At 46.6% G+C, this 12,308-nt stretch overlaps 1 long non-coding RNA gene across 9 annotated transcripts in view; it reads right to left on the reverse strand.

Annotated features, from left to right (window-relative positions):
- LOC109448708 (uncharacterized) overlaps nucleotides 1–12,308 on the reverse strand; it is a 64,014-nt gene that overhangs the window by 38,143 nt on the left and 13,563 nt on the right. For all 9 annotated transcript variants that reach the window (XR_012489823.2, XR_016021361.1, XR_016021362.1 and 6 more), the window contains one exon: nucleotides 4,683–4,769. This is a non-coding gene — a long non-coding RNA (uncharacterized LOC109448708). The remainder of the gene's footprint in view (nucleotides 1–4,682; nucleotides 4,770–12,308) is intronic.

Raw genomic sequence — 12,308 nt, forward strand, 5'->3', positions numbered from 1 at the left:
CCCAAGATTTCAGGTCCATCTCATACAGAATAGAGGGTTCCCAAGAAATGTTAGCCCCCAAACAGCCCCAAACATAGTGACAGTGAAGAAGAAAAAAGCAACCTCACTAAGAATGGTACTCACCATTTACGAGGTGATTACTTGGTGACAGGCACTTTGTTAAGCGTTTTATATGCCTATTATGTTAATACTCAAAATTACCTCATTGTGTAGGTCATTATTATTCCATTTTACAGAGGAGGACACTGAGGCTCAGAGCGGGGAAAGGATTTTCCCATGGTAACAAAGCTAGAAGTTGCAGAGCCACAATTAAATTTAACTCTGTCTGACCACAAACCCAGTAACGATGGCCTCCAGGCAATGTCCCTCAGTAAGATACAGGGCGCAGGGTACCAGCCCTGCTACACCATCCTCTTGAGCTCACCCAGGTTGGCAATTGTTTGATGCCTGCAGCTGGTAAGAAGACAGGAAGAGCAGCAGGTGAGCAACAAAGAGATTTGAAATCTAGTCCTAAGATGGAGCACAAGCTAAGATCCAGGACTGTGACCAGCTTGAGGGTGACGAAGATGGAGCGTGATGGAGAGCTCACTGTCTGGTGAGGAGGTAGATGGACAGGTGTAGAGACTCTTCTGGTGCCTGTCAAGCTAAGGGTGGTGCCACACTGTGTCATGTGACATAGAGCAAACCATTTCCTCTCTTCTAGAGAGGAAACACAGTACAGTGATTACGCCCATGGCCCTCTGGAGCCAGACTGCCCAGGGTTAAATCCTAGCTCTGCCTTACAAGGGGTGTGACGTCATGCAGGATTAGCATTTATTGCATGTCACTTCTCACTTCTGTAAAATCAGGATAATTGTACCTGTTTTCCACTGTCATTATGCAGACTAAATGAGTTAACTATCTGAAAGCATTCAGAACACTAACACATAGTAAGAACTGTATATATTTTTGCTACTTTTTGAAAATGACGTAAACTAGAGTTAATAGTACCTGATTTTTTGAATTAAGATACTTTGGGCCATAAAATAACAGAATACCTAACCCAAAGTAGCTTTAATAAGAAAGTTTTACTAGCATCTCCCGCAATGAGAACCACCTGAAGGGTAATGGTTCCGGGTTCAAGGATATCCCCAGGAACACAGGATTTTCTCATCTGTTCTCCTAATGTCCTCTGCATAACATTGATGCTTTCCCTCATGTCCCAAGATGGCTGCAACAGCTCCAAGCATCACATCCTCACAAAGCCACCCTCAGAAACATAAAGGATGGACACAGGAATCTCTCTTGAACATACTGTTTTCTTATAAGATAGGAAAATATGTCCTAGGAGCCTCCCAGAAGACTTCTTTTATCTGTTATTAGCCAGAATAGGATCACGTGCTCACCCAGCCATTATAAAAAGCTAGAAAAGCAAGATTCTGGCATTTTTAGTCACTACCTAGAGCTGGGCTTCACAGCAAGGAAGATGGGAGGAAAAAGAGCTGTTGAATGGGCGATCAACCTGCCTTGCAGGATATTCTTGAGAAGGAAATGTAAGAAAAGATACAGGAATATTGTGAAAGACATAACTACTTCTATGACACATATGTCAGATATTGTTCTCAAAAATAACAATGCTAATAACATTGCATTGCAGTAAATGACAACAGCAATGCTGATCCCCGTGGATTCGAGGTAGGGCCTAGAGTAAAGCAGGATGCCAATAATTCTGGATATTTCCCCAGAGACATGGCAGGCAAGGGAAAAATGGAAGGAAGCCAAGTGCCTGCTGGCCCTGACCACTAAAACTGACATTGTACAACCTTGTAATAGCCCAGACCCAGGGAACAATTGGTCACCAACTTCCCCTCTCAGTTTGGTAGGTTATAAATAAAGCCAGGAGAGAAAGAAAGTGAAGCTAGTTTAAGAACACTGGTAGAATTCCTCAGAGAGGAAAAAGCTTTTGTTTGAAAAACACTCTGATGGGCTGTTTTGTGGTGAAAAGTCAGCCCTCTGGCCACGGCCTACATCAGGGGTCTGCCAACTTTTTCTATAGAAAGCCAAATAGTAAATATTTTAGGATTTGCATACAATATGATCTCTCTAGCAACTACTGCACTCTAAGTAATGTGAAAGCAGCCATGGACAATCTGTCAACAAATAAGAGTGGCTGTGTTCCAATAAAACTTTATTTATATAATACAAACAGGTGGCGGACCAGATTTGGCCCACAGGCCGTAATTTGCCAACCCCTGTTCCACATGTCAAATTACATAAGACAACAACCTAGGCCAAGGGTCTCAAACTCAAGTGCACACGGGGCCGTGAAGGTGATGTAAAGAAGCGAAGCAGGCTGGGTGGGGTCTGTGACAACGTGGAGAACACATGACTCATGGACACGGGACAGTTACAAAAACAAGTGTTGTCAAATCCTCCAATTTTTTCAAGAAAACCAGGAATGCAGATAGCTTCCAATTTTTAAATGTGAGTGGCCAATTCAAAAATGTAAACCTGATGCGGACCAAACAAAACCCATGTGGGGCCAGCCAGTTTGTGACCTTTGGCCTTAAAGATCGTCCTTCTTGAGCAACATGCTATGACAACCAAGTACACATGACACATTTGAGTGACACGATCCAGGAAACTTAAAGCCAGTCTGATCTATTGGGAATGGAATGCATAACCGCTACTGTCCTGCCTGGTGGCCGGGCATATGTGGGAGGCCAAACACTGAGAATATGGCAATTAGCCTGTCTGCACCATATTTCTCTTCTTACCTCATCAGTGCCCTGCTTCCTCTCATTGGGGGCATCCGCAGTGTTCTGTGACATAATGCACAGGGTAACATTCCTCATGCCGACCTTCCCTCATACCTCAGAGGAACCTTGAGGTCACATGTAGAAAGGTACTTTGCAAACCATAAAACCACATATACATCAACTTGACTGGTTTCTGGGCCACAGCCCCAAACACTAACTCAAAGGCTCGGATAATGAGTATATTCTCTAGAGAGGTTGAAAACCCCTCCCCTCGCGGCATGGCAAGCAGGACAGACACAAAGCAAAATGAGTCGACAGACTTTCCTGCTGGTACAAGGCGCTCTCGCTGTGCCCACCCGACACCACTCTGAGGAAACCCAGGCACCACCGAAATGCCCCGGGCTGCAGACAGCTCAGCCTGTGACATGCTGTCCTTGACCTTCTTTTAGCTGCCATCCTCACCTACTCACCCACTGCTTTGCTCTCCCCACCAGTTCCTGTAAATCTGTGTGGTGTCCCAAGTACCTGCCGGGAGCAAGCCTGGTGCTCAGCCTCCATCTTCCCGTCTCCTGCCTGTTCTCTGCCTGCAGCCTCAGCTTTAAAGAATACACTGGCCTGCCTTTTCTCACCTCTCTGTAAATCACCCTCTCGATTCTCTCAGCCATAAAAGGGTGGGGGGTGAGAGGAGGCAAGGAGAGACAGAGAAGAGAGAAAAAGAAACAATGCAAACGTTCTAGCTCAGCGTTGTTTCAGTGCCACGTCCACTGAATCCAATTCAGTTCAAACGAGATGCCAGGCCAGCACCTTTCCCACCCACCCTCACCCCTGTGCCTCTTCAGAGACGCCTTGGGGACTCAGGTAGGAGGATGGAGGGAATGCCACAGGGCAGGGGTGACTTCCGAGGAGCAGCTCCATCTTATTTCTTTTGTATATTATAGTCCTGCTGTGATTGAAAACATCATCCCACTGCTAAAAAATAAAAAGTCTGAAAACTCTCGTGCCAGCCACTGTGCCCAGATGGAAGCTCCTGCACTGAAGAAATACGTAGGACAGCTTCAGGGAAGCAATATGATTTGGCAAAGGGCAACTCAGGAACAATTGGACTAAATTTTTGTTCAAAATAAAAATAGCTTTCCTGAGTCTCATTTGGGAATAAAGTGTTCACACAATTCAAATGATCTACTTTGTTGAATGAAGGGTACCGTTGAGGAAATGGGTATTACTTTTTAGCCACTGAAAGATGACTATCTGTTCATATCTGCCCAGTGGCTACGGGGGAACATTTCTAATCTTTCACACTACAAGTAGATTGTGAAGCATTTCTCGAATTTCCTATGAGGCTCTGCTTTTCACTGCTTACTGGACAGGCTACCCCTGGCACTCCCAGGGGATTGTCGAGGGGGCAGAAACTCTTAAGAGGTGTCTTCACCTTGTGCTCAGCTTCAGATTACTCCTAGGGGATGGTAGACTCTAGGTCTCATGGACAAGCCAGGGGACTAGGCTGGCACCACCTTACAATGTGAAGCCTGCAGGGAGAGGCCAGCGTGAGTCAAGGGATGTGTCTGTCAGCTGCGCTCAAGGCTCAAAGCTCTCACACACCCTACTGCTGACTCAGCCAACAGCTCAAGCTGTGGGATTTGCATGCGTGAACCCTAACCAGCTCGGAGAGAACAGAAAAGGAATCCATCATATCATATCGTTTTAGAAGCATATATTCTCAGACTTTCAGAAGCAGAGCCTCTTAGAACCTTGCACCTAGGTGGAAACACAGAGGCTTCAGCCTTGTATGATGGTTGACGCCATGGGCTCTGGAGGCAGACAGACCCGAATTCAGGACCCCTCAAAGGCGCTGTCTAAAAGGAAATTCACTGGAGGGTGAGAGACAGCTCTCACAAGAGGGAAGAGAAGGTTTAGGACGAACTGAGAGCAGGTGGCAGAAGTTACCTGGCATCTGGCCCGGAACTGGAGCTGGAAGCAGCAAGTCCTGAGCATTTCTTCTGCTCTCCAACGATAAGCTCGGGATTCCAAGGCCTGGAAGACAGAAATTCCAGTTGGACTTTCCCTTCCCTCGCCAGCGTGATTTGAAGAAAACTTCAGGCACCATGGTGACAGAGGAAGACATCTGATTTAATATTCCGACAACACTGAGGGAACTCTAAAGGGAAATCAGGCGTTCTTGGGAAGTGGGAATGCTGCCTGGGACCATAAACAATGAACGTTTACGACCACGCGCCTGCCACAGGGCTGCTCAGAGGACTGGCAGAGATGAGCCACATAAAGGGCCAAGTGTGTTGCCTGGCACAGAGTAAGTCCTCCAGAACCATCAGTGCCTTTCATTATGACTCACGTTCTGGTACAGCATGCCTGTCCAACAATTCTCTCTAACTGAGACCCCTGCCCCTTGGGAATCATGGTTCTAAAGCACCTTGAATGTAAAGACCATTCAGCTGGGAAACTTTAGAAGATTGACTGACCACAAGTACAACCCACGCCTTTGGGAGTCCAACAATATCCACATGGGACAGATGTGGCTCAGAAAGAGACGTTCGCAAAGATTTTCTCTGCATTATTCCTATCAGGTCCGATCTGCTGTCCCCCTCTACTCCAGTCAGTCTGAGTCAAGTTTGGGGTGCTGGCAGCTTAGCTTCATCATACCCTTAGGTCAGGAGAGGAGAGACAGAAATTCTTAACAGAGACACAGCGTCAGAGATCTTATCTCTCCTCTTTAGCATTTCACTAAGTCAGGAGCAGACTCTTTGGATCTTCACGCCAAACCTCAAAAACTCTAAAAGCATGTACCAAGCATGAAACACTCACCTGCTTCACTGCCCTCAACTACTGCTCTGTTAAAGGGCAGCTGCAAAACCCTGGTGTCTGAAGGCGTGTTGGCTTAATATGAGGCACATTCTAACTTCTAAATACAGAAAGGCAAGAATACATGGAGAGTCATTCTGAAGTTGTCTGGCCAATCAAAGCCACCCTGCCCTGAAGGCCATCAGCTCAACTGACAAGTGGCAGATCTAAAGCATTTTCTCTGAGCTCACGGTCATTTCTTTGGTATTTGATGGGAATATCAATACCCTAAGGCAGTAACACACATATTTGGCTTGGACACCCCTAGCTTTCTCCCTGTAAGACCGCCAGTTCCATCATTTGCTCACTCCACAAACATATTCTAAAACCCACTAGGAGCCACTTACTGCATGAGGAATTAAACAATAATCGTAGCTATTCTTTGTGGGGTGCCAGTGACGAGTCAGACATAGTCCCAATGCATTACCCACATTGTTTCAATTCATCACCACCACAGCCCTGTGCCGTATACCACCTTATTATTATTTTTTGTAATAACTATTTCTGTTTCTTGAGCACAAGAAAGTTTTGCCGTACATTGCAATAATTGCGCTTCCATTTCCGTCACCCTTGGTGCTCCTTGGTCCTCAGAAATGGCTAATTAATGAAACCAAGTGCCTGGAGTTGGGCTGCGAGAGCAGGGATGGCCCTACGAGGAAAATGATCTCAAACCCTCTGTCTTTCCCACATACAGGGACAAGCCTTCACCTGAAATAAGAGATGGGGCTGATGATAAAGTCCTGTCTCTCTGTTCCACTAACTCTGGACCAGAGACAGCAGCTTCTAATGAGTACTGGAAATCAGAGCGAACTGCAACTCCGTGGGGAGAAGTACAGAGAAAACAGAGGTGGGTGAGGGGCAGCGATGGCTCCCCTAAATCCAGTGGTCTCCCTTGGACCCCTCAGAGCCTCCTGCAGGGCCCAGGGCATTGTTTCTGTGGAATCTTCCCACCAACGGCTCTCCCAGCAGGACCAGCTGCTTGGCTGTGTTTGAACTGTCACCCAGCCAAAGCCTTGGTGGCACGCCCAAACTGCAACCCAGCAAACACACCGGGTCTGTAGCTCACGCCAAAACTTTTTTAAAACAGAATTTGAACCAAACAGCCAGTCAATTTAAAAATACTCCAAGAAGAGAGCCAATGAGATTTGGAAACAAGGAAAATTGAAAGTAAAAGGTAAATGTATTTGTTTATGTAGTCACTCACTCATTCTTTAAGCTTTGCCTTTTTGCCAGGGAGGAGCTGAGATGTTGAGAGTCAAATGATTTAAAACAAAAAAAACAATATTCCATATAGTCTTCAAATGTCAATGTTATCACAAAAAGTCAACTTGGTTTAACATTCGAAACAAAGTGTGCTTGTGTGTGTGTGTGTGTGTGTGTGTGTGTGTGTGTCCACCTGTGCCTTTCGCTACTCCACAGGGTCTACAATGCAAGTTTCCTACTCTTGCTTCCAAACGAAAAAAAGATGTCACATCCCGGTATTTTCCACCTGAGCTGTACATCCATTCCTTCAGAATCATTTGTTGAAATCCGACTATGTCCACCCACTAAACCAGATGTTGCAGATGCAGTGGCCCAAAAGCCACATGCAATCGCTTACACAAAGCTTACATTTAAGCCACACAAAGCTTACATTTGAGACAGCTGGAGACCAACAATGTGTGCTCTGGGGCATTCACAGCCATGGAGCCTCAGAGCCGGAAAGCACGTCAGGTCATCTAAAGCAGGGTTTCCCAAAGTGCAGCCATTCATGTACCAACCTCACAGTTCTTGCCACATGCCAATACCACCTTCATAGATTTCTTTTAATGTCCTCATCTACAGAAACACATGTATTTTAAGGGAAAACTCTATACCACTGCTGTAAATGGAAAGCCAAAAGCACCTGTCATAAAAAAAGTAACCATCAAAATAAATAAAATGGACACAAAACAACATGATTAACTTTTCATCTAGATAGATACATGCAGTCTAAGGAAGACAGCCTGAAGTCTGCTCTCACTTTGTAAAAAAGTATGACCAACAGGTGTTTAAAGGTGTTAAAAATATATTAACACTACTCTGAGACATTCTCCTTTAATCAGGAGGATTAAAGGATTCAATTGTGTACAATTTTCCACTGTGTGACTTAATTGTTTTTAATGTTGTGAGAATTAGTCACAGGATTTAGGAAATCACCATCTAATGCAGCCCTCTCATTTTCCAGCGACAGCTGGAGCCCAGAGACAGGTGGGACTTGACCAGAGACACACAGCAAGTGAATGGCAGAGCGGATACCAAACCCCAAAGTACATTTTGCTGCAGCAGCCTGCAGAGGACCTCACTACCATCTAAATACATTCTTGTGTTTGCTCTTCACCATGATTGAAGACCAGTCTTGATCCGCCGTATTTTGGATGAAGAAACCGAAATCCATATCAAACTGGCAGACATGGCGAGCCCCCTCATTAGCAAAGAGGGAAATGTTGCCTGTTCTGTTTTCACTACCCATCCATTTTGCGTGTATTACAGGAGTTCTTGTAGCAGAAATATACACCAAGATCCCAGATTAAAACCTAGAAAGTTTGTAGAGACTTCTGAACATTTAAAAGTTGAAATAGGATCCTTAGACAACCTGCTACAATAAGGAATTGGGGGTAGGAGATACCCAGCCCCACCCCTTAAGGACCCTTTGTCCTATAAAACCCTCAGCGTGCACAGCCTGGACTCAGCAGCATTCACATATTGACTGTTAGCACTTTACATCAGGCCTAAGAGAGAGAGGAGGGGAAAAGACTCTCTCCACCAAGAAGGTCACCGGCAATTTGCTAGTGCCCAATGCACCTCGCAGAGCAGCTTTTAGCAGTGGTCCCAGGGAAGTAACCAGACAGACGTCACACAGAAGCCATCAGTCTGCAGAGGAGGTGCATTCCGGCAGCCTTGCTCATGCCGCTTGTCTGAGAAGGTGCGGCCAGGGTTTCAAAGTTCCTATCGCAGGACAGGTGGGAGGGAAAGGGGTTGTGACAGTTCGTGAAATCTGGCCCCCTTTTCCTCTTTCCTTTGAAGCTGGCACAGGAAAACTTCAGACCCCTCAGAGGGACTGAAATCTACGTTTTAGGGTGACAAGTATCAAGTGCCGCTTTTCCCTGCCTGAAGGACGGAAGCCTGCTCAGCTCCCAGGGGACACGGTACCAATCTACCTAATGTGAGCAGCACGGTAACCATGTGCCCTCCAGGTGCCAAGTGAGCACCCAAAAGCAAAGAGAAGTGTCCCTTGTCCCTAATGTGGAAAGAGCAGGACTTCCGATGATGCAGCTGGTGTTTCCTGAAATAGAACAGGATTTGAGCAAATGTTTTCTACAAGGCAGGCAGGAAAGGCTGAGTGTGGCTAATGCTTCGTTATGATGACTCAGACCCTTGCTCCTCGGCACTCGCTCGTCCTGGTTGGGTCTGACTTCTTTCCAGTTATATCATGCTCAGCTGTCAGATGCCTTCTTTGTCAAGGCTCATTGTCTGCCAGCCTAACTGATTTTCTGTCCTTCCTCTTATGTCACTTGTACTCAGTTCCAGTTTCTATTTTGACATTGATTAGGTCTTGATCAACCACTCAGGTTTGTCTCCAGAACACCTCCTGCTCAGCGCTGCCGCCAGCTGGGAGAGATGGTGATTTGTGTTTCTCTCAACCAGAGGCAGCGCTTCTTCAGGAGCTGTTTTCAAAGTGGGGGCATAGGCCCAGTTACTACCGGAATGAGATGGGGAAAAGGGCACTGAGGGTGCTGATTCATCAAAGACTGCCTCAGACGTGCTGCGTCACCCAGACTCCATTCCCAGACTCTCCATCCCTGTCTCAAATTGGGCCTCATTCGATCAAGAGTTAGTGAGTCCTGACTATGAACCAGGCACTGTTCAGGGACACCGGACATGAAAAAGCCTGGGCCCTGATGCCCCGATTACACGCCAGCATGGACAGGACTTCGCAGAGTTCTTATCAAAGCACTGTGGGAGTCGGAGAGTCGGCGTGATGTACTCCCTGCCTGCCTTTCCTCCTCGGCTCACAGCACTCTTACTCTCCTCCTTCTGCTTTGGCCTCTTGCCCTTTGTTCGGTTGCTGGCTGCCCTTCACTTCGCTTTTGCCCATCTCTTCACTCGGTCAGCCCCTCATCATCAGTCAGCCTCGGCTTCAACAACCTCCCCAAAGAGGTCCTCCCAGCCCTCTTATCATCTCCTGCAGCCGCCACACACCCCCCAACCGTCGCTATCACATTACCTCTTTCCCCTTGGATGCATTTGTCACCATCTGACATTACCTTGCTTACTCATTTGTATAGTGCACATTGTCTGTTTCCCCAAATAAAAAGTAATCTCTGCCAGGTCGGGGACTTTGAACCGTGTGTCCATCACTCTATCTTCAATGTGTAGAACAGACTTGGCACAGATTAGATGTGTCAATAGTAAATACCTGGTGATTGAGTGAATGCCATCAGGAAGGGCTTCAGAAGGACAGCACTTGGAGAGGTTGCCAGGTGAACAGTTATGCAGGTGAGCATTTCCCAAACAAAGACAGGAAGCGTTAGGGGAAAGTGGGAGTGGGCAGGCAGTGGGAATAGCAGGCAGAAGGGTCCCTTATAAAGTAGGCAGGGACCCTTTGGATGCCACCCTCAGGAATGTTTTTTCCTCGAGGTCAGTGAAGAGTTCACTCATCAACTAAACCTGAAGCAGGCAGCTAATCATATTTCACAAAGTGTCTTCCACCTAAATGAGTCAAAGAACCAGAGTTCATGCTGTGAAACGGCCCGGGCTCTGCCAGCACCGTATTAAAGCTGTCACTACGACTGCTGAATACTCACGGGATGCCAGGCAGTGGCTCAGCACTTCACAGCCATTTTCTTGTTTAATCCTCACAACCACCTTAGGAGAGACCCCATCTTCTCCACTTGGCGGGTGAAGAAATGGAGATGGAAAGGACAGTGGCTTGCGTAGAATCTGCCACGCGGCACAGCTGGGCTTTGAACCCAGGCAGGATGATTTATCTTACTGCCTTCCATTCCCTGGGACTGGAGAGGGCTTCCCAACTTTGCATGAAAGGGTAGTAGAGAAGCAGTGTTCAGATCCTTGGCTGTCCCCATTTTCCAGCATGGACTCGGGTGCTCTGAATATAGCCCACCATCCTGCCTATTTATAATGGTGGCATTTTGCCTTTAGTTCCCTGCCGCCTGCATTTTGCAGACACTCACTGAGGATGACGTGTGTGACCGTGGTCTTGACTGAGTCACCCAGCTCAAACAGAATCTCGTTGGGTCTCTCTCCACTAAGGACCCGATCTCTACCTTCAAGGACGTCCCAGGGAAGTAAGAGAATAGGGCAAGATTAAAAAGGCAGAATAGGATTAGTGCTGAGGGAGTCGCCATGAAAATCGCACATCTGACCTATCACTGCTCCCCAAACCCTTCAGTGGCTAGATAGTACTCTCAGGATAAAGTCCAAGGTCCTCGTCAGACCCCATCCTTCAAATCTCAGCCCGGGGCCACATCTTCAGGGCAGCCTCCCATTTTATGTCGGATCCCCCTCTATGAAGCACTCATGGTGACATGTGCCTCTCCTCCATATCTTTTACCAGAGCAGTATTGTATTTGTCAGCATGATTATCTATGTGACAGTGGTCTCCCTCATAGAATGTGAGCTCCGTGAAGGCAAGGACTTGTCTATTTTCCTCAATATTGCATTCCCAGGCCCGGCACAGGACCTATTCATACTGGCTGCTCTGTAAATATTGGTCGAATAAATGAATTCAGAATTGGAAGGCAGTTACCACACAAGTGATTGTGGATGAATTACTTAAACTCTCTAATATTCTCATTTGCAAATTGCATAATATCTGTTCTGTGTCCTTCTCAAGGTGATAAACTAAAAGGAAGAGATCTATAAATTATTGAGTGCTATACAGATTGTTTGTATTAAGGAACGACTGGCAGAATATATCCCCAGGATTTTAGAGCACTTTTAGAAATGTCAGTAGCTGAAACTGAAGCTGAGAGGTTAGTGAAAGGAGCCATGACCTGCTCTCGGAGATAGCCTCTTTGTTTAAATGAGATGGCCACGGAAGACTTGCTTGAGACCAGCCGGGGATCAGGGCAGCTCCTCAAGAAGCCATGCCTGGAATAGGACACGGTGCTGAGATCTTTGCAACTGAACTGGGACAGGTTTGATCTTGGCTATTGTCAGGACAGGCTGTGAGCATGTGGTCTAGAGGGGAAAAAAGAAGAGCCCAAAAGATATGTATGTGTGTGCAGCACAGCTTGAAGAAGGGGTGCTTCTAATGGGTAACCAGCTCCAAATGCACAAATATCCTCAGAGAGGAGAAGTGAAGCTGTCACACTTCCCTGGGAATGCCACCAGCCGACTCCATCCACATTCAATTATTGCTAAACAATTTAAATCCTAACCTCATCTGCTAGCTGCGCCAAACTCTGGTTTCTACTAACCTGATGGACCGAACCCCAGCTTTCGAGTCGGAAAAGCTGGACGCAAGTCCCAGAAAAATGTTTTACCAGCTGCCAAATCTTGAGCCCTCGCTGTGTGCCAAGCATTATGCTAAGCACATGACATGCTTCGTTTCATTTACTCTTCCAAGAAATTCTCTGATGCAGGCAGCAGTACCAGCGGCCTCATTTTACGGATGAAGAAAATGAGCTGAGGTTCTACAGCTCAGTTTTAAGCTCTATAAAGTCTGTTTCCTGA

Source organism: Rhinolophus sinicus, chromosome 5, assembly GCF_057876585.1.
Source record: "Rhinolophus sinicus isolate RSI-liver-muscle chromosome 5, RSI-T2T, whole genome shotgun sequence".
Classification (NCBI taxonomy): Eukaryota; Metazoa; Chordata; class Mammalia; order Chiroptera; family Rhinolophidae; genus Rhinolophus; species Rhinolophus sinicus.